Here is a 19464-nt window from a genome sequence, read left to right as displayed (position 1 = left end):
GATAGATAGATAGATAGATAGACAGATAGATACATACATACATACATACATACATACATACATACAAATTAATTTAAAAATAAAGAAAATCTACTATGACTTTTCATCTAATATTAGATATGTTATACGCGAGGTTTTTATAACTAAAGAATACATCCATTAAAATTGTCAAACAAAGAGGAAACGTATAAGAGACATGTGTGTAATGTAATTATTAAATTAATATGTGAGTTTGTTGACTGTGTTTCTTTTCATTGTTATTCTCTCAAAGGTGAAAGTGTGATTTGAAAACAAATACAACAAAATACAGGTTGGTCCCCCCCCCCCATGGTACTTAAACAGTCGAAGTAACCATTGTAAAATATTAAGAGGTTAGGTAGAAGTGGAATTTGGGAAAGGTAGTTAAGATTACGCATGGACTCTAATGCCTGCTTTTGATCATTTCCTTCTGGTGGGGCAGCCTAGCCAGGCCACAGAAGAAGAAGATGCAGGTAGCCCTAATGAGACTTGATAGGCTGAGGTAAGAGGTAAGTGAGAAGGATTCCCCCTTTCTGAGGACCAGGGGAGGGCAATAAGGGGGAAGAATGAGGAAGGGTGAGACTAGGAGGAGAGAAGGGAGGGGGTAACAGTCAGGATGTAAAGTGAGTAAATTATTAAAAAATAACAAAGTGTCAAATGGGTGTGTTAAGGTGATCCTCAATGGCAGCTACCTAATAAGGTGAGGGCGCATACATACATTTTTTTCCTTAAGTTTTTTCTTGCATTTTTTTTCACCACTTCATCTGTTAAAAATAAAAAAATGTGGTCAGAGCGTCAACAAACATGGCATCTGAGCTGTCCACTGTGCTCATAAAACCAAATTATCATAGCATGAGACATGGGATCTGTCCTGCACTTTGTATGGAGACCTGTTTTGTAAGAATCATTAGGCTCAGCCAGCTTGGGATTAAGAGAATGGAAAAATGACTGTCTGTCTTCAGCAGCAGCTAAATTCATTGCCTTCCTTTAATATTTCTCCAGTAGGAAGTCTTAAAGGTTGACAAACCTCTGCAATTCCAATATTTCCTAATAACACATAATTTGATTTATGGTATCATTAGAATATTATGGGCTTTATATGAGAAGAAAGGGAGCTCATTTACATGCTAAGAACCAATTTTAGCATACATAAAAGCCAGGAGATTTATTTTACAATGTACAAGGCCGTTCATGATAAGAGTCAATTTACTATCACAACAGTAACATTAGCAGTAAACAAGCAAAGTGTTGTGTACTGATCGCCTTTAAACCTATGGCTACATCTCCTGTTTGCTCCCTAACTGAATACAACTACATATTTTACTCTTTCTAATTTTTGATGTAATTACTAGACTTTATTTCTGGTGGAATTTTACATATATGGAATAACTGAACAGATGGTACAGCCAGCCTTCAACATGTGTGTGCTATTTGTATCTATAAATTCAACCAACCATGATAAATAAATATTTGGAAGCAAAATTGTTCTGTTCTGAACATGTACTGTGTTTCTTTCTGACATCCACTAACTAATACACAGGAACTACTAATATAGCATTTACACTGGATTCGGAGTTATGAGTAAGCATGAAGTAACGTAAAGCATGCAGAATTGTGTCTGTAGATTAAACACAATTCTGCATTATTTTGTGCATCAGCAGGTTGGGCAGCAAAGGAGAGGTCCTGGAGCCCATCAACCGCTGATTGATGCCAGGGACAACTGTTTATGGGGTCCTGAGAACCCTCGGCATCCCCTGGTCTTCCAGGCTCTACAGCTTCCTCTCTTGAAGTTAGGTGGTATATTGGTGCCAGAGTTTTGTTAAAATCAGTGTATATATATGCACGCATAATTATTAACAATCACCCAACATAGATGTTACACTTCACCCTCTGCACTGTAGAGATTTATGGGTTTTTACAAATATGTAACAAGATGTGTCCTCTGTGATATTGTCACACGGAGTAGATTTCATACCCAGACTGCAATGCACTTCACTACCTCCTTCCTGCCCAGTACTGCTAGCACCATTAGAGTTCCACAATTAATAGTTTTACATTTTCCAAAATACAATATTGGATCAGAATAGTTTAATCAGGCAAGCATATCTAACTAGGAAATTGTTTAATTTTATTGTTAAATCTCTCCATAAGGACATATACGTTGGAGATTTGTCTCCAAGAAAGAGTTACTGGGGCTGTGAGTAAACCTTTGAAGATGCAGCCCAATGGAAGTTCTCTATGTCATTGGCAGTGTGCCCTGGAATGGGATTATGGAATGCCAGTCTCCTCCTCACATTTTGTTTCCCCATGTTGAGATGAGACCTGTTGCTCCTCTTCAAAACTGTAGCTAAAATGCCTCTTCACAGCAAAAGGAAAATAGTGATTCCAGTATATCTTGGGTTGGAACCATGAAACTTGTGAGCTGGAGCTAATATTTTTCCTAAGCAAGAAGGAGTTTCCTGGGTAAGATGATCAATCCTCACTCAGAAAGACAAATAGGGTGGACATTAGAAAAAGGAGAAAACAGGAAACAGGACAGGAACGTACCACAGAGGGCCTCAGAAAGAATCAAACCAACAGTGTATCAAAGCAGATGCTGAGACTCTTGTCTAAACTTCAGGCAGAGTGCAGGGAATCCTATGAAAGAAGCGGGAGATAGTGGGATCTGGAGAGGACAGGAGCTCCACAAGAAGCGCAACAGAACAAAAAAATATGGGCCCAGGGGTCTTTTGTGAGACTGATACTCCAACCAAAACCATTACATGGATATAACCTCAAACCCCTGGTCAGATGTAGCCCATGGCAGCTCAGTATCCAAGCAGGTTTCCTAGTAAGAGGAACAGGGACTGTCTGATGTGAATTCAGGGACTGGCTCTTTGATCACCTCCCCCTGATGTGGGAGCAGCTTTGCCAGACCACAGAGGAAGACAATCCAGCCAGTCCTGATGAGATTTGATAAGCTAGAGTCAGATGGAAGGGGAAGAAGACCTCCCCTATCAATGGACTTGGAATGGGAGCAGATGAGGGAGAGAGGGTGGGGTTGGGAGGAAATGAAGGAGGGAGTTACACTGGGATACAAATTTAATAAACTGTAATTAACATAAAAGTAAAAATTTAATTTAAAAAGGTGACTATCTCAAATATTCTATTATTGCAATTGAGAACTAACACAGCAGCAAACATTCATCCCCTACCTCCAATTCCTCTCATGCCCTGCATTCTCTCCAAATTCATGACTTCTACTTTAATAGTCTTTCCTCTCTCTATCTCTGTTCTTCTCCCCTCTTCTCTTACACACACACACACACACACACACACACACACACACACACAAAACCTATTGAGTTCATTTATCATTGCTATCTTCAAGGCTGAGCATTTGAAATGGTACAATCTCTACAGGAGCCTATTTTTGTTGATGAGTATAGAATTAGGAAAGAACAGTTCAAACAAAGTTTAGGGGTCAAAGAACAGTTGTCATCCCTGCAGTTGTAACTGTCAAGTCTGTTGAGTTCTAGTGATCTGAATGGAGAAGTTTTTTTGCAACATAAATAGTAAAATGAGGTGCAACAATATCACTACAACCCAAACTATCCTCTGAAAATTAAAGTAATTCATTGGGTATCCTCGAATGTTAACTTGCATTAATCATTTTCAGCATGTGCAAACAGTGCCCCTCTTTGGAGGCTCAGCCCAGATCCACTGCTCTAAGCAAAAAAGAATCCTCTGAATGCTAATGCAGACCTCTTTCTGCAAGCTCTGCAGCACCTTCTATCCAGGGAACTGTTTTGTCACTCACTCGCATTAATTAATATTAGTTAGCTTTTGGAGTATGTCTGCATCTTCTTGTTTCATATTATGTTCTGGGAGGTTCAATATCTCTATAATTCTATGTTCAAGTCAATAGCCAGCAAATACAGATTGAACTGTTTGCTGTCTTCATCTTAACATTTTGCATTTGCTGAACTTTTTCTTTGTTTTATGTCTTTGTGGTTAGAGATTATGGAAGGAGGAAAATGGAGTAATGCTATCCTTTTATCAAAAAATTAATTAGTGTATTTCAAGTTTCTTTCTTTCTTACTGAACAACTGAGGGGTACCTGACTTAATATGACTTCATCATAAAGTAATTGTGCAATTTATTATTAAAAATGGGTATCACCTTAAAGGAGGAATTTTTTATCTCATCTGAGACATTTGCAATTATATTGTCCAATTCCCTAGTCTACAAACACGTGCAACCAGTCAACAAAAATATGACTAGCCCACATTTCAGGAATTTGTAAGTCATTTTTTTCTTAATCCCTGTGGCAATATAGCTAAGGCAGTTAATTTATAAAGATGAATCATTTATTTTGGCTCGATTGTAGAGAGTATTCAGTGCACTGTTGCTTAGTTTCCTTTACGGAGGCTGTAGCAGTGATACACTGGAAAATATATGGCAGAAAAACACTGCTCACTTTATGTTGCCCGGAAAGCAAAAAGACAAGAAGAAAGGAGTATCCTACCACCATCTAGGCACGCTTTTTCTTTTCCAGAGCTGAGGACTGAACCCAGGGACTTAGGCTAGGCAAGCACTCTACGGCTGAGCCAAATCCTCAACCCCTAGGAGTCACTTCTAATAGACTAAGTTCATTGTAGCAAGCCCTACTTCCTATAGGTTATCTCCCAATAGCACCACATGCTGACAACCAAGCCTGTAACATATGGGGTTTTGTAGAGCATTTATGGCTTAAACTACTATATCTCTATGGAAATAAACAAGATGTTTCTCAAAAAACTAGAGGTTGATCTACCATATGATTCAGCTATATAACTTCTGGGCATATATTTTAATATGTCTATATACTAATATAGCCTTCTTCTGCTCTATTCACAATATCAAGTTCTAAGCTAAAACAAACCCTTTCCCCACCAAGTTACTTTTTTCTTTTCCTGGTATTCTACCACACTGTAAAGAAAAGTAACTAAGACACAAATTACCACAAAGAGTCACTGAAATTCACACAAACTTTCTAGTGCTTAGAATAAAAATGTAAAATAAATCGAAATTGTATTTATATGTTTTGTGATGATAGCTTAAATATGGTGGATAAAATATGAAAACATAATTAGCTTTTGCTTTTTTCATTTATAACAGTAAGAAAAAAACATAAGTGATAAGAAAAATTTACAGTTACATAAATATTAAAATTTTGGTTCAGACACTACTGCTTTATAATGTAGGACAGCAACAAAGAGCCGAGTTCCCTTTTCTTCCAGATGGTTGGATAATTCTGAAGTTAAGATATTTAAATGCATCTTGTTTTGTTGTTGCTTTTGTTTTTTGTTTTTGTTTTTCTGTTATGTTTTGTTTTTATTTGGTCAAATACACTTTTGAAGAAAATCCCCATCTCTCTCTTCCTCTCCCTCTCCCCACTCTCTTTTTAGTCTCTCTCTTTCTCCATTTGTTTGTGTCTGTCTGTCTGCCTGCCTGCTATCTACCTGCCTGCCTGTCTCTGTCTCTTTCATTCCCTTCCCTCTCTTTTTCTCTTAAAAGAAAATCTGATAATCTTTCCTAATATATGCAACTCATACAACATGAAATTTTATTTGCAACAGTTTAAAACACCTGAAAAAAAATAGCTCTGTATTTCATTAGGTGCTTTTATACCATGCAGTAACTTCACTGAGAAGTATTGGGCCTATTTTCATCTTGGACAGATAAACCTGTAGCAACTGACTAGAGGTCTCTGCTTTTCAGCCTTTGGTGTTAATCTGTATTTTGAAATCTGATTTTTCAAGTTTCTTTTATTTCTTTTTAACTTCCAGTTGCTCTGTTGAAATCCTTGTAAAGATTATTATTCTTGGCAAAGGCAGACTGCTTCCGTGGCAAATATTTCTTCTGCATGATAAATTTCTTTGATTATGGAGGATGTAACAGTGGACTGTAGAAAAACTAGACAATCAATTCAATTAATAATTAAAAATAAAACACATCAGTCCAAATTCACCCAACATGCTTGGTTCTTCCAATGTTGTTCCGTCTCATTAAGCTCCTTTAAAATAACTACTTGGTGTACTTGAAGGGAATATCGACTTTAGAGTTATTTTCTTCCATTTTTAAAATGCTCTAGTGATATCATAAACTCCACAGGACAGAATGACCTTCAGGTGTACTTTTCTGAAGATGTAATTCCTTGCTTAGTTGGAAGTTTGGCAGTCAAAATGTATCTTGACAATTTTTTCCCTACTGCTATGTGTACATGGAGGAGAATGTGAGAGCTGCTTTTTTTATTTTTAATGATTAAATGACGTTATCTAATATAGTTTGGTGAAGCCCTTTATATTCAAAGCAATGCTGAGTCATGCTTGATTCCAGATGGATGTTTAGTTTAGCTCAGTAGTTATGCATTTGAGTTGAAGATTAGCCTGCAACCTTGACTAGAAAATTAAAGAAAACAATGTATGAGTAGTAGATATAGCTCTCTGAAACAATCATTGAAAAAGAAAATAATTGACATCCCCTTATATTTGAAACATGTATGTGTGAGATGATGCTTTCTTTTCTAAATATTGTATCTTGTTCCTCTGAGTGATCATTACACATAACTGGTGTACTAGTTTGTTTTCTCTTTGCTAGCACTAATTTTCTGAGAAGAAACATTGTAAAAAAAAGAAAGGTTTATTTTGGCTTAACATTTGAGAAGATGCAGTCTATTCTGGCAAGATAGGCATGGTGATAAGAGTGAGAGGTACTTGATGCCATCAGGTCTCCTTTTGGGATAAGGAGGAGATAATTCCAATATTCAGCTGGCTTTCTTATGTGTCATTTGTTTTATTTCTACCGAAACCACAGCCCTCAGGTAACTATGCTCAGAAATATCCTAATACATATGTCTATCTCCAAGTGTTTCTGTTTGGGTTTCTAGATCTAGTCAAGCTGACCATCTAAATTAACCAGCACATTCATTAATATGGAATGTAAAAATCTAGTAATTCCAATAAATGATTTCCAAATATGAAAAAAAAAAAGAAAAGAAAATGGCCAAGTTACTTTGTGGTAAAGTTAGGGGATGTCAGACACTCAGCTATCACAGTATCACTCTGTGTTACCAGGTACCAAGCTTTTGGATTCTTACCCTGCAATGAGATATGCACAGGTTACAAAGACAGCATAAGTCCAGAAACAGAATATATTTTTCTTGTGAATATAATGACTAGGATTTGGGCTCTGTGGAGGTAGCTCAGATAAAGCTCTTACAAACTCAATAATGTCAACAGAAAAATCAGGAATTCAAGGACACTGTCAACTAACTACAGTGAGCTGGAGGCCAGTATAGACTAAATGACAATCTGTCTCAAAGAAAAAAAAAAAGACAGCCAAACCCCAGTATCAAGGGGATGGGACAGGGCAAGTAAGTATGGAGTTATGATGACATGGGAATTTAAGACCACTCTTGGTCTGGAAGGTTGAACATGTGTTAAAAAAGGAGTTGGCATCACCAGACATCAGACATCCTGAAGTTAAGACACCACGTTAATAAGGTGCTAATTGTCATGGGATTTTTTTTTTTTATGTCTAAACCCAGAGTAAGACAAGTTATGTTTCCAGGAACAGGTATTATTGGGAGATTTTTGAGAACTGATATCTGTTCAACTTAGTAGCTCAGAGACAGTAGGAAAAATTATCCACCTCTATTTTACTTTCAGAGACACAGTGTGACAAATGGCTATGAGTGATAAAATTAAGAAGCTATGGATACATAGCTTAAAAGATGGACTATGGTGGGGTCACTGTGTCATAGAAGAGACTCTTTCAAAAGTGCCAACACATTAAAAAGCTTTGCCCCAAGATGATATAAGGTTGAAGCAAACGATCAGTTTTTGAAAGTAGTATTTATTCTATACCATTGCTAGGGTTGGATGTCTTAAAAGTATGTCCTGCAGCAAGGATACTTATGTTGCAGATGATATTGAACTGAAACCCTTGAGATGGCTCAGACCACTTGCTGTTTGCAATGGACCTGGGTTTAATTCCCAGTACCCACAAGGTGGCTCACAACCATTGAAAATTCTACTGTCAAGGGATCTTATGCGTTCTGACCATAGACTAAACATTCATACACTTAAAATAAAATAAATACATCTAAAAATGAAAACATTAATATGAAGAAACAAACAACACTGCCAAGTATATACTGCCTCCTTCATTAAGAACCTGGGGCAAATTCTAGTCACAAAATAAGCAAACCGAAATTCTTGTGATTCAGTTGAAGAAAAACAAAGGAAGTCTTATGTGAGAAAAGCCCAATCTGGTTGAAGTAGCTGGTACCCTAAGAAGTAGAACTGAAGCTGTTGCAGAGCATCATTGCTTAAATTTGACCTGTACTAAGGACAATTCAGCAGGAAAAAGCTTATCAGTGCAATTGCACGAAGCTCATATGGTATAGGTCACTGCAATAAGCATGATTGTTAGTACTAGAAAAAATTAAAAATCAAGAAAAATTTCATAAAGGAGAACTGTTGGGGTGAAATGCAGGGATATCTGAAATAATCAAATGATTTTCTGGATATTTCCCTATCTAGTTTTTTCTCATGCCAAATGACACACCTGAAAAACTAAACATGATTTATTTTTTATTTGCTATTAATATTTTTTTATTTACTTAGTTATTTATATTACGGTTTATTCATTTTGAATCACCACATAAGCACTCCCTCCTCCCCTTCTAGTACCACCCTCCCTCCCCCTTCTTCACAGGTGCCCCTTCCCAAGTCCACTGATAGGGGAGGTCCTCCTCTACTTCATTCTGAACCTAGTCTATCAGATCTCATCAAGAGTGGCTTCATTGTCTTCCTCTGTGGCCTGGTAAGGCTGCTCAGGGAGAGCTGATCAAAGAGCAGGCCAATCAGTTTATATCAGAGGCAGTCCCTGTTCCCATTAAAAGGAACCAGCTTGGACACTGAACTGACATGGGCTACATCTGTGCAGGGTTTCTAGGTTATCTCCATGCACAGAATTTGGTTGGAGTATGAGTCTCTGGAAAGAGCCTTGTGTTCAAATTTTTTGGTCCTGTTGCTCTCCTTGCAGAGCTCCTGTCTGCTCCAGATCTTACTAATTTCCACTTCTTTCATGAGATTCCATGCACTCTGCCCAACAGTTGGCCATAAGTCTCAGCATCTGCTTGGATATTCTGCAGGGCAGAGTCTTTCAGAGGCCCTCTGTAGCAGGTTCCTAGGTTGTTTCCTGTTTTCTTCTTCTTCTGATATCCATCTTCTTTGCCTTTCTGGATGGGGACTGAGCATTTTAGTCAGTGTCCTCCCTCTTGATTAGTTTCTTTAGCTGTACAGATTTTAGTAGGTTTATTTGCTATTATATGTCTATGAGTGAGTTTGTACCATGAGTGTCTCTCTGCTTCTGGGAAAGCTCACTCAGAATGATCCTTCCAGTTCCCAACATTTACCTACAAATTTCATGATTTCCTTGTTTTTCATTGCTGAGTAATATTCCCTTATATACCTGTACCACAATTTCTGTATTCATTCTTCAGTAGAGGGGCACCTGGGCTGTTTCCAGCTTCTGGATATTACAAATAAAACTGCTACAAACATGGTTGAGCAAATGTCCTTCTTGTGTACTTGAGCATATTTTGGATATATGCCTAGGAAGGGTATAGTTGGATCTTGAGGAAGTGCTTTTCCGAATTTTCTGAGAAAGCACCAGATTGATTTCCAGAGTGGTTGTACAAGTTTACATTCACACCAGCAGTGGAGGAGGATTCCTCTTTCTCCACAACCTCTCCAGGATGTGTTGTCACTTGAGTTTTTCATCTTGGCCATTCTGATGGGTGTAAACTAAAATCCCAGGGTCGTTTTAATTTGCATTTCCCTGATGGCTAATGAGGTTGAGCATTTCTTTAAGTGTTTCTCTGCCATTTGCTATACCTCTATTGAGAATTCTCTTTTTAGCTCTGTTCCCCATTTTTTAATTGGATTACTTGGTTTGTTGCTTTTAAGCTTCTTTAGTTCTTTATATATACTGGATATTAGCCCTCTCTCAGAAGGAGGGTTGGTGAAGATTCTTTCCCAATCTGTAGGCAGTCGTTTTGTTTTGATGATGGTGTCCTTTGCCTTACAGAAGGTTTTCAGTTTCATGAAGTCTAATTTATTGATTGTTACTCTTAGAGCCTGTGCTGTTGTTGTTCTTTTCAGGAAGTTGTTTCATGTACCAATAAGTTCAAGGCTCTTCCCCATTTATTCTACTAATGGATTTAATGTGTCTGGTTTTATGTTGAGGTCTTTGATCCAGTTAGACTTTAGTTTTGTGCAGGGTGATAAGTATGGATCTACTTGCATTTTTCTACATGTGGATATCGAGTTAGACAAGCACCATATGTTGAAGATGCTATCTTTTTTCCACTGTATGGTTTTGGCTTTTTTGTCCAGGATCAGGTGTCCATAAGTGTGTTGGTTTATTTCTGGCTCTTCTATTCAGTTACATTGATCCACCATTCTGTTTCTATGCCAGTACCATGCAGTTTTTATTACTGTTGCTCTATAGTACAACTTAAGATCTGGGATGGAGATACCTCCAGAAGATCTTTTAGTGTAGAGGATTGTTTTAGCAATTCTGGGTTTCTTGTTATTCCATATGAAGTTGAGAATTTTTCTTTCCAGGTCTGTAAAGAATTATGTTGGTAATTTGATGGGAATTGAATTGAATCTGTAAATTGCTTTTGGTAAGATGTCCATTTTTACTATGTTAATCCTGCCAAGGTATGAGCATGGGAGATCTTTCCATCTTCTGATATCTTATTCTAATTCTTTCTTCAGAGGCTTGAAATTTTTTTCATAAAAGTCTTTGACTTGCTTGGTTAGGGTTAAGTCATCTGTGCTTCTTGAGAATGGTGTTGTTTCCCTAATTTCTTTCTCAGCCCTTTTGTCTTTTGTATACAGGAGGGCTACTGATTTTTTTGAGTTAATTTTGTATCCGGCCACTTTGCTGAAGGTGTTTATCAGCTGTAGGAGTTCCCTGGTAGAGTTTTGGGGGTGACTCATGTATACTATCATATCATCTGCAAATAGTGATAATTTGACTTCTTCCTTTCCCATCTGTATCCCCTTGATCTCCTTCAACTGTCTTATTGCTCTAGCAAGGACTTCCAGAACTATGTTGAAGAGATATGGAGAGAGTGGGCAACCTTGTCTTTTCCCTGATTTCAGTGGGATCGCTTTAAGTTTCTCTCCATTCAGTTTGATATTGGCTATAGGCTTGCTGTATATCGCCTTTACTATGTTTAGATATGTGCCTTGTATCCCTGATCTCTCCAATACTTTAAACATGAATGGATGTTGGATTTTGTCAAATGCTTTTTCAGCATCTAAGGAGAATATCATGTAGTTTTTTTCTTTCGGTTTCTTAATATGGTGGATTACATTGATGCATTTCCTCATATTGAACCACCCCTGCATAGCTGGGATGAAGCCTACTTGTTCGTATTGGATGACATCTTTGATATGTCCTTGGATTCGGTTTGCAAGTATTTTGTTGAGTATTTTTGCATCCAGGTTCATGAGGTAGACAGGCCTGAAATTTTTTTTCTTTGTTGTGTCTTTGTGAGGTTTACATACCAAGGTGACAGTGACTTCATAGAATGAGGTTCCTTCTGTTTCTATTTTGTGGAATAGTTTGAAGAGAATTGGAGTTAGCTCTTCTTTGAAGGTCTTGTAGAATTCTGCACAGAAACCATCTGGTCCTGGGCTTTTTTTTTTTTTTTTTTTTTTTGGTGGAATATTTTTATGATTGCTTCTCTTTCCTTACAGGATATGGGATTATTTAATTGATTTACTTCATCTTGATTCAGCTTTGGTAAGTCGAATCAATCAAGAAAATTGTCTATTTCATTTAGATTTTCAAATTTTGTGGCATATGTACTTTTGAAGTAAGTCCTAATGATTGTTTGGATTTCCTAAGTGTCTGTAGTTATGTCCCCCTTTTCATTTCTGATTTTGTTGATTTGAATGGAATCTCTCTGCCTTTTACTTAGTTTGGCTAAGGGTTTGTCTATCTTGTTGATTTTCTCAAAGAACCAGCTCTTGGTTTTATTGATTCTTTGAATTGTTTTATTTGTTTCTAATTGTTTGATTTCAGACCTGAGTTTGATTATTTCCAGCCATCTTCTCCTTTTTGGTGTGTCTGCTTACTTTTTTTCCTAAGGTTTAAGGTGAGCCATTAAATTGCTTGAATGAGCTGTCTCAAATTTCTTCTGTAGCACTTAGTGCTATGAACTTTCCTTTTAGCACTGCTTTCATTGTGTCCCACAAGTCTGGGTATGTTGTGCCTTCATTTTCATTGAATTCTAGGAAGACTTTAATTTCTTCCTTTATTTCTTCCCTAACCCAGCTGTCAGTTAGCAAGTTGTTCAGTTTCCCTGTGTGTGTAGGACTTTTGCTATTTCTGTTGTTGTTGATGTCCAACTTTATTCCATGGTATTCAGATAGGATACAAGGGATTATTTCAATAATCTTATATCTTTTGAGGCTCGCTTTGTGAACAACCATATGATCTATTTTGGAGAGGGTTCCATGAAGTGCTGAGAAGAAAGTAAATTCTTTTCTGTTTGGGTGTAAGGTTCTGTAAATGTCTGTTAGGTCTATTTGATTCATGACCTCTGTTAGAGACATTGTTTCTTCATTTAATTTCTTTTTTGTTGACCTGTTCTTTGTGGAAAGTGTGGTGTTGAAGTCTCCCACTATTAATGTGTGGGGATCTATGTGTGGTTTAAGTTTTATCAATGTTTCTTTTACAAATGTTGGTGCCCTTGTATTTGGGGCATAGATGTTCAGGATTGTGATGTCTTCCTGATGGAACTTTTCCTTAATGAGTATGAAGTGTCCTTCCCCATCTCTTTTGCTTAATTTTGGTTGGAAGTCTATTTTATCAGATATTAGAAGGGCTACTCCTGCTTGCTTTTTGGGTCCATTTGCTTGGAAAACCGTCTTCCAGCCCTTTACCCTCAAGTACTATCTATTTTTCTAACTTAGGTGTATTTCTTGTATGCAACAGATTGCTAGGTCTTGTTTAAGTATACATTCTGTTAGTCTGTGTCTTTTTTTTTTTTTTTTTTTGTTAACCTAGAACACAATGCTGGGCAATATTTACTCCCTCCTAAACCTCCAAGCCTTCAGTTTCCTAACATTTAGATTCCCCACATTATACTTGCTTTTTGTGAAATCTTAGGTCTGGTTCAGACTCCACATCCTCCAAGATCTCTCCTCCAGCTCTGCTCTCCTTGCTCTCCTCCTCTTTCTCTTCCCACTCCTTTCCTGCTCTCTAGCTCCTCCCCTCTTTCCTGTCCTCTGGCTCCTCCCATTGCACAACATTATATCTAGTTGCTTTATATTGCAGAATTGTTTCCATTGATGTTGAGAGAGATTAATGATCTAACAGTGGCTGTTAGATCCTTTGATTTTGATGTTGTCTATGGTCATAAGTTTGTGTGTTTGGTTGCTTTTTGTTTTACTGTAGTGAGGTTAATTATTTCTTGTGTTTTCTTGAAAGTAGCTAATTTTCTTGGGTTGTATTTTCCCTTCTAGTGTCTTCTGTAACACTGGATTTGTGTGTAGGTATTGTTGAAAGTTGTTTTTGTCATTGAATATCTTGTTTTCTCCGTCTATGAGGACTGAGAGTTTTGCAGGGTACAGTAGCCTGGGCTGACATCTGTGTTCTCTTAGGGTCTGCATGATATCCGTCCAGGCCCTTCTGGCTTTCATAGTCTCTGTTGAGAATTCAGGTGTGATTCTGATGGGTCTGCCACTATGTGTTACTTGGTCTTTTTCCCTTGCAGCTTTTGGTATTTTTTTTCTTTGTTCTGTATACTTACTGTTTTGATTATTATGTGGCAGGAGGATTTTCTTTTCTGGTCTAATCTGTTGGGTGTTCTGTGTGCCTCTTATATTCTTATTGGCCTCTCCATTAGTTGGGGAAATTTTCTTCAATGATTTTGTTGAAAATATTTTCTGGGCCTTAGAGGAGGGAATCTTCTTTTTCCTCTATTCCTACTATTCTTAGGTTTTGTCTTTTTATGTTGTCTTGAATTTCTTGGACAGTCTGTGTCAGGAATTTTTTAGATTTAACATTTTCTTTGACGGATACATCAATTTCTTCCATTGTGTCCTCCACACCTGAGATTCTTTCTTCCATCTCTTGTAGTCTATTGGTTATGCTTAGCTCTGTAGTTCCTATTTTCTTCCCTAAGTTCTTTCTCTCCACAATTTCCTCTATTTGTGTTTTCTTTAATTTTTCCAATTCTATCTTCAGATCTTGAGCCATTTTGTTGATTTCCTTCACCTGTCTGACTGCATTTTCCTGTTTCCTTCAATCGCTTCAGCTGTTTGTATGAAGAGTCCTCTGTTTCTTTTATTTCTTTCAGTGATTTAAGTATTTGCTCTCTATAGGCCATAAACTCTTTGGCTGCAACTTCCTATATTTCTTTATGGATGGCCATAATCTGTTTTTCTTCTTCTATTTCTTTATGGATAGCCATCATCTGTTTTTATCTACCTCTAAGTATTTACACATTTTATTTTTTTCCTCTGTTATCCTCTTCATGAGCATAGTTGTTAGGTCATCTTCTTGAATTTCAATTATGCTGGGGTGTCCAGGGATACTTGCCCCTGGATAAGTGGGTTCTGGAGATGCCATATTGCTCTGTCTTTGTTGGTTGAGCTTTTACGTTTGCCTCTACCCACTGGACTATCTTAGGGGTTGAGTGTTAGTTTCTGGTTCTTCCTGAATCCTGTGGTGGTAGAGAGAATCCCCTTGGCAGGAAAATGGTTTTTCCTGAAGGAAGCCTCCTTACCTTTTTGGGTATGGTCAGTGAATGGCTGGAGTTTTTCAGGAGTTGCCACAGCTCACCCCAGGCGTGCAGACCTGAGCAGTAACAATGATCCTTGTTAGTCGAGAGGACTCCTCTCTAACCTCGAGAAGTCCTGGAGACAGCTGCCCTGCTTCTGGGTTTCTTCCTGTAAATTTAGTGAGCTGCTGCTGTAACCTGGGTATCCTGTGGTTTGGTCAGTTTTGTTAGGGATAACTGGTTGCCCCTTAGAGCAGTATCTAGGAGTTGATCTTGGGAATCCCAGGCTTCTGTACATCTGAGGTTGGGGCTCTGTGCCTCAGTACTCAAGGGGTAATCAGTTGCAGGTGAGTATTGCTCTCCAGTGAGCAGCAGGCTAGCTGGCGCACAGCAGGTCCCTGGGTTGGAGGTTATGCAGGTCTGTGGCACCTTTTCCAGGAATATACTGGGTGCCTAAGGCCGTCCTGTTAGCTTCCTTCCCTGTGGTGTTTTCTCCCAACAGGGACTCCAAGTCTCTGATGCCCTGGCGCACACAGTTCTGTCTGTGATGGATAGTTGGTACACAGCATGTCTCTGTGCTCGCATCTGGAGCCCAGTTCAGTGATGGCAGCATGCACCCGCCATTCTCCGAGGCCTTTTCCAGAGAAAGAGTGGGTGACTCGAGGTCAGTCCTGTTTCCTTCCTTCCCTGTGGAGTTTTCTCAAGACTGGAACTCCCATTCTTGAGAACTCCCAGTCTCTGGTGTTTTTGTACCCACCATTCAGCCTGGGAAGGTGATCAGGACACGCAGGCGTGTGGCTCTGGTCTGGCGACCTAGTGCCTGTGCAACCGGGGATCTTTTCCAGGTTCTGGCTGGGTGACCTGAGCGTGCACCCGACTGATTCCCACACTGTGGGTGTTTCCTCTCAGCTGGGAAACACGATCGCTGTTGTTTTAGGGCCCAGAGTTCAGTCTGTTGGTGGCTGTATGGAATATGTTGTCCTACTCCTCATATGTAGTATTCTCCTCGTGCTGCCATCTTTTTGAATCCCCCTCTCTGTTGTTTATTTTAATAGCTATTATTTAAGGATTGTTTCTACTGAATAGAGCCCTCAAACCTGTTTAATTATTTCCTTTATAGAATATGATAACCTCTCTCTCTCTCCTCTCCTCTCCCCCTGTGTGTGTTGGTTGGGTGATGAATGTGCATGTATCCTACTTTGTATGAGAGTGCATGCACAGGCATATATTTGCATGTGTGAAGCTGATATGTACAAGACATAGATTGTATGTTTTCTTTGGTCAACCTCCACCATATACATTTGTCTAGTCTGGCTAACCAGCTAGCCAAAGTAATTCTCCTGCCTCATGTGTGGGCTGGCACTACAAGTGGGCTCTCACATTGTCCAACACTTATACATGAACTGGGGATCTGAACTCTCATCTTCATAACTCATCTCAGTTACTTTCCAGGAAGAGTCATCTCTCTAAACCCATAGCTCTGCACATTTTTCTTCAGAGACTGATACAAAAAAAAAAAAAAATCCTAAAATCTCTACCTCAACTCCTTGGAGGTACATTTTGAATGTATCTGCTATGATATTTCCAGATAATATTACCTGGGAGTGGAAGAAATAACCATGATTGTAGATGGCACAATTCTACATGATAAGGTCCATGACTGACCAAAAAGGAGCAGCTGCCTTCATCTTTCTGATTTCTGGTTCATTGAGATGTGAGCAAGGAGGACACTGGGAATCCAAAACAAACACAAGGCTCTCCTAGAGGGATTATGTGTCATCTCCAGCTACCTTGCTTTCCTAAAGCTCCCCTTAATTCTTTCATTTTTATTTTAGAACATTTTCCATGTCTTTCCTGCTTCTTTCTCTTACTTGGCTTTTAACACTTATTCTCATCTCCTTTCCATTTATTCTTTCTTATTCCAGTGAGAGATATTGTGAATGGGATGACTTTTATGAAGTTCAAATTCTTTGTTGTTTGTTGCAGGATATACAGCTTGGTAGGTATGATCAAGAATACCTGAATTTGAATCCTTAGCACTTCTCTACAGGCTGGGTATAGGTGCTTGTGCCTGTAATCCCAGTGCTGAAGCAGAGATGAGGATTCTGGGGGCTACCTGGCAAAGCAGTCTAGCTGAAATGAAAATACAATCCTGTCTTAACTGATTAGATGTAGATAAAAATGATACCTGACTTAATCTCTTTGCTCCTCATAAATCCTCACAGGAATGTGAATCCACATACACACTTGCACAAATACTACTTTGTAATTTTAAAACTAAACAAGTAATTATGGTTAAAATAAGTCTTCCTTGTCTATCCCTGTTATTCTCTGCATTTCGTATTCTTTGCTTGTCTTTCCTTTCCTATCAACTTCCGTCAGAGATTCACAGTTTCAGTACTGGACTTTTAAAAAGTCTTCTTTTCTATAACTTTCTTTTCTGAAATCTGATCATCCCTAGAGACATATGCTATGTAAATAAGTATGCAACTGGTAGTTGAATGACAGAATGGCCAGGCTGTCTTTCTACTTGCCTTGAAAGCTGGTATGTCTAGCCGTACCTGGGTATATATAACCACACATATCATCAAATGGAAACATTTCAAGTGTCAACAAAAATCAATGTGACCAAAAATAATGGGCTATTCTCTAAAAAATAAATAAAAGTAAGGTGGCACTGATCTTGATTATTTTCTTACAGCTCTCCAAAAACCACAATGCCACGTCCCTGATAACTGCATGCTGTGTATATAAACCCCAGTAAATTCTTAAAAGAGACTTTTAACAAGAATTTGCTAAAATATTCTTTCTGAAAGATTGCATTTGCATGAATACGTGGTCCCCAAGAGGCAAGTGGTGAATAATCTGTGTTTGTTATTCATCTGTTCGCTTGTGTGCAGGGCTGCCATGCTAACTAAGAGTCTGGTCTTGAGAAAGCATTGCAGATAAAAACAAATCATAAAAAACAAACAAGGGACCTTGCATATTAAAAACATCAAGAAGATAATGATCTAATTTGTGACAAGTAATATTTCTTGAAATGAAGTACATGTTATTTTAATGGTGTTGTTTTAGAGTCAAGTTGATACAAATCTAAATGAGGTTGAAACCTTGAGGGAAAGATCCTTTAAGATTTAAAAAGTCAGACATAATAAGAAACAAAGGGAAAAACCTAATATCTGACCTCTTATAAGCCATGCAAATGTATTAGAATCATGATTGGTACCACATGGTTTTTATTACTATTGCTCTGTAGAACAGCTTGAGATCAGGGATGGAGATACCTCCAGATGATCTGTGTTGTACAAGATGGTTTTAGCAATTCTGGGTTTTTGTTTTTCCATATGAAAATGAGAATTGTTCTTTCAAGTTCTGTAAAAAAATTGAGTTGGTATTTTGATGGGAACTGCATTGAATCTGTAGATTGCTTTTCACAGGATAGCCGTTTTCACTATGTTAATCCTACTGATCCATGAGCACCAGAGATCTTTTCATCTTCTGATATCTTCTTCAATTTCTTTGTTCAGGGACTTGAAGTTTATTACAAACACATCTTTCACTTGTTTGGTAATAAAAACTGCATGGCACTGACATAGAAACAGAATGGTGGATCAATGGAATCAAACAGAAGACCCAGAAATAAACCCACACACCAAGGATACTTGATTTTTGACAAAGAAGCCAAAACCATACAATGAAAAAAAAGACAATGTCTTCAACTAATGGTGCTGGTCTAACTGGATGTCTAAATATAGAAGAATGCAAATAGATCCATACTCATCACCCTGCACAAAACTAAAGTCCAAGGGCATCAAAGACCTCAACTTAAAACCAGACACATTTAATCTGTTAGAAGAAAAAGTAGGGAAGAGCCTTGAACTCATTGGTACAGGAGACAAGTTCCTGAACAGAACATGAACAGCACAGGCTCTAAGATCAACAATCAATAAATGGGACCTGATGAAACTGAAAAGCTTCTGTAAAGCAATGGACACTGTCATCAGAACAGAGCAACAGCCTACAGAGTGGTAAAAGATCTTCACCATGTTCAACCATCTTCATAGCAGCTTTATTGGTAATAGCCAGAATCTGGAAACAACCCAGATGTCCCTCAACTTAGGAATGGATATAGAAAGTGTGGTATATTTGCAAATTGGAATGCTACTCAGCAATTAAGAACAAAGAAATCATGAATTTTGCAGGCAAATGGTAGGAACTAGAAAAGATCATCCTTAGTGAGGTATCCCAGAACCAGAAAGACACACATGATATATACTCACTTAAAGTGATTATTAGACATATAATATAGGATGAACATACTAAAATCTGTACACCTAAAGAAGCTAAGCAATAAGGAGGACCCTGGGTAAGATGATCAGTCCTCACTCAGAAAGGCAAACAGGATGGATATCAGAAAAGAGAGAAAACAAGAAACAGGAAAGGAGCCTACCACAGGAGGCCTCTGAAAGACTTTACACAGCAGGGTATCAAAGCAGAGTGGTAGGAGACCTCTGAAAGACTTTACACAGCAGGGTATCAAAGCAGAGTGGTAGGAGGCCTCTGAAAGACTTTACACAGCAGGGTATCAAAGCAGAGTGGTAGGAGGCCTC

This window comes from Psammomys obesus, unplaced genomic scaffold (genome assembly GCF_907164565.1).
Source record: "Psammomys obesus unplaced genomic scaffold, mPsaObe1.curated_primary_1811, whole genome shotgun sequence".
Lineage (NCBI taxonomy): Eukaryota > Metazoa > Chordata > Mammalia > Rodentia > Muridae > Psammomys > Psammomys obesus.
The sequence above is the reverse complement of the archived record's forward strand: the minus strand, read 5'-3'. Positions refer to the sequence as shown.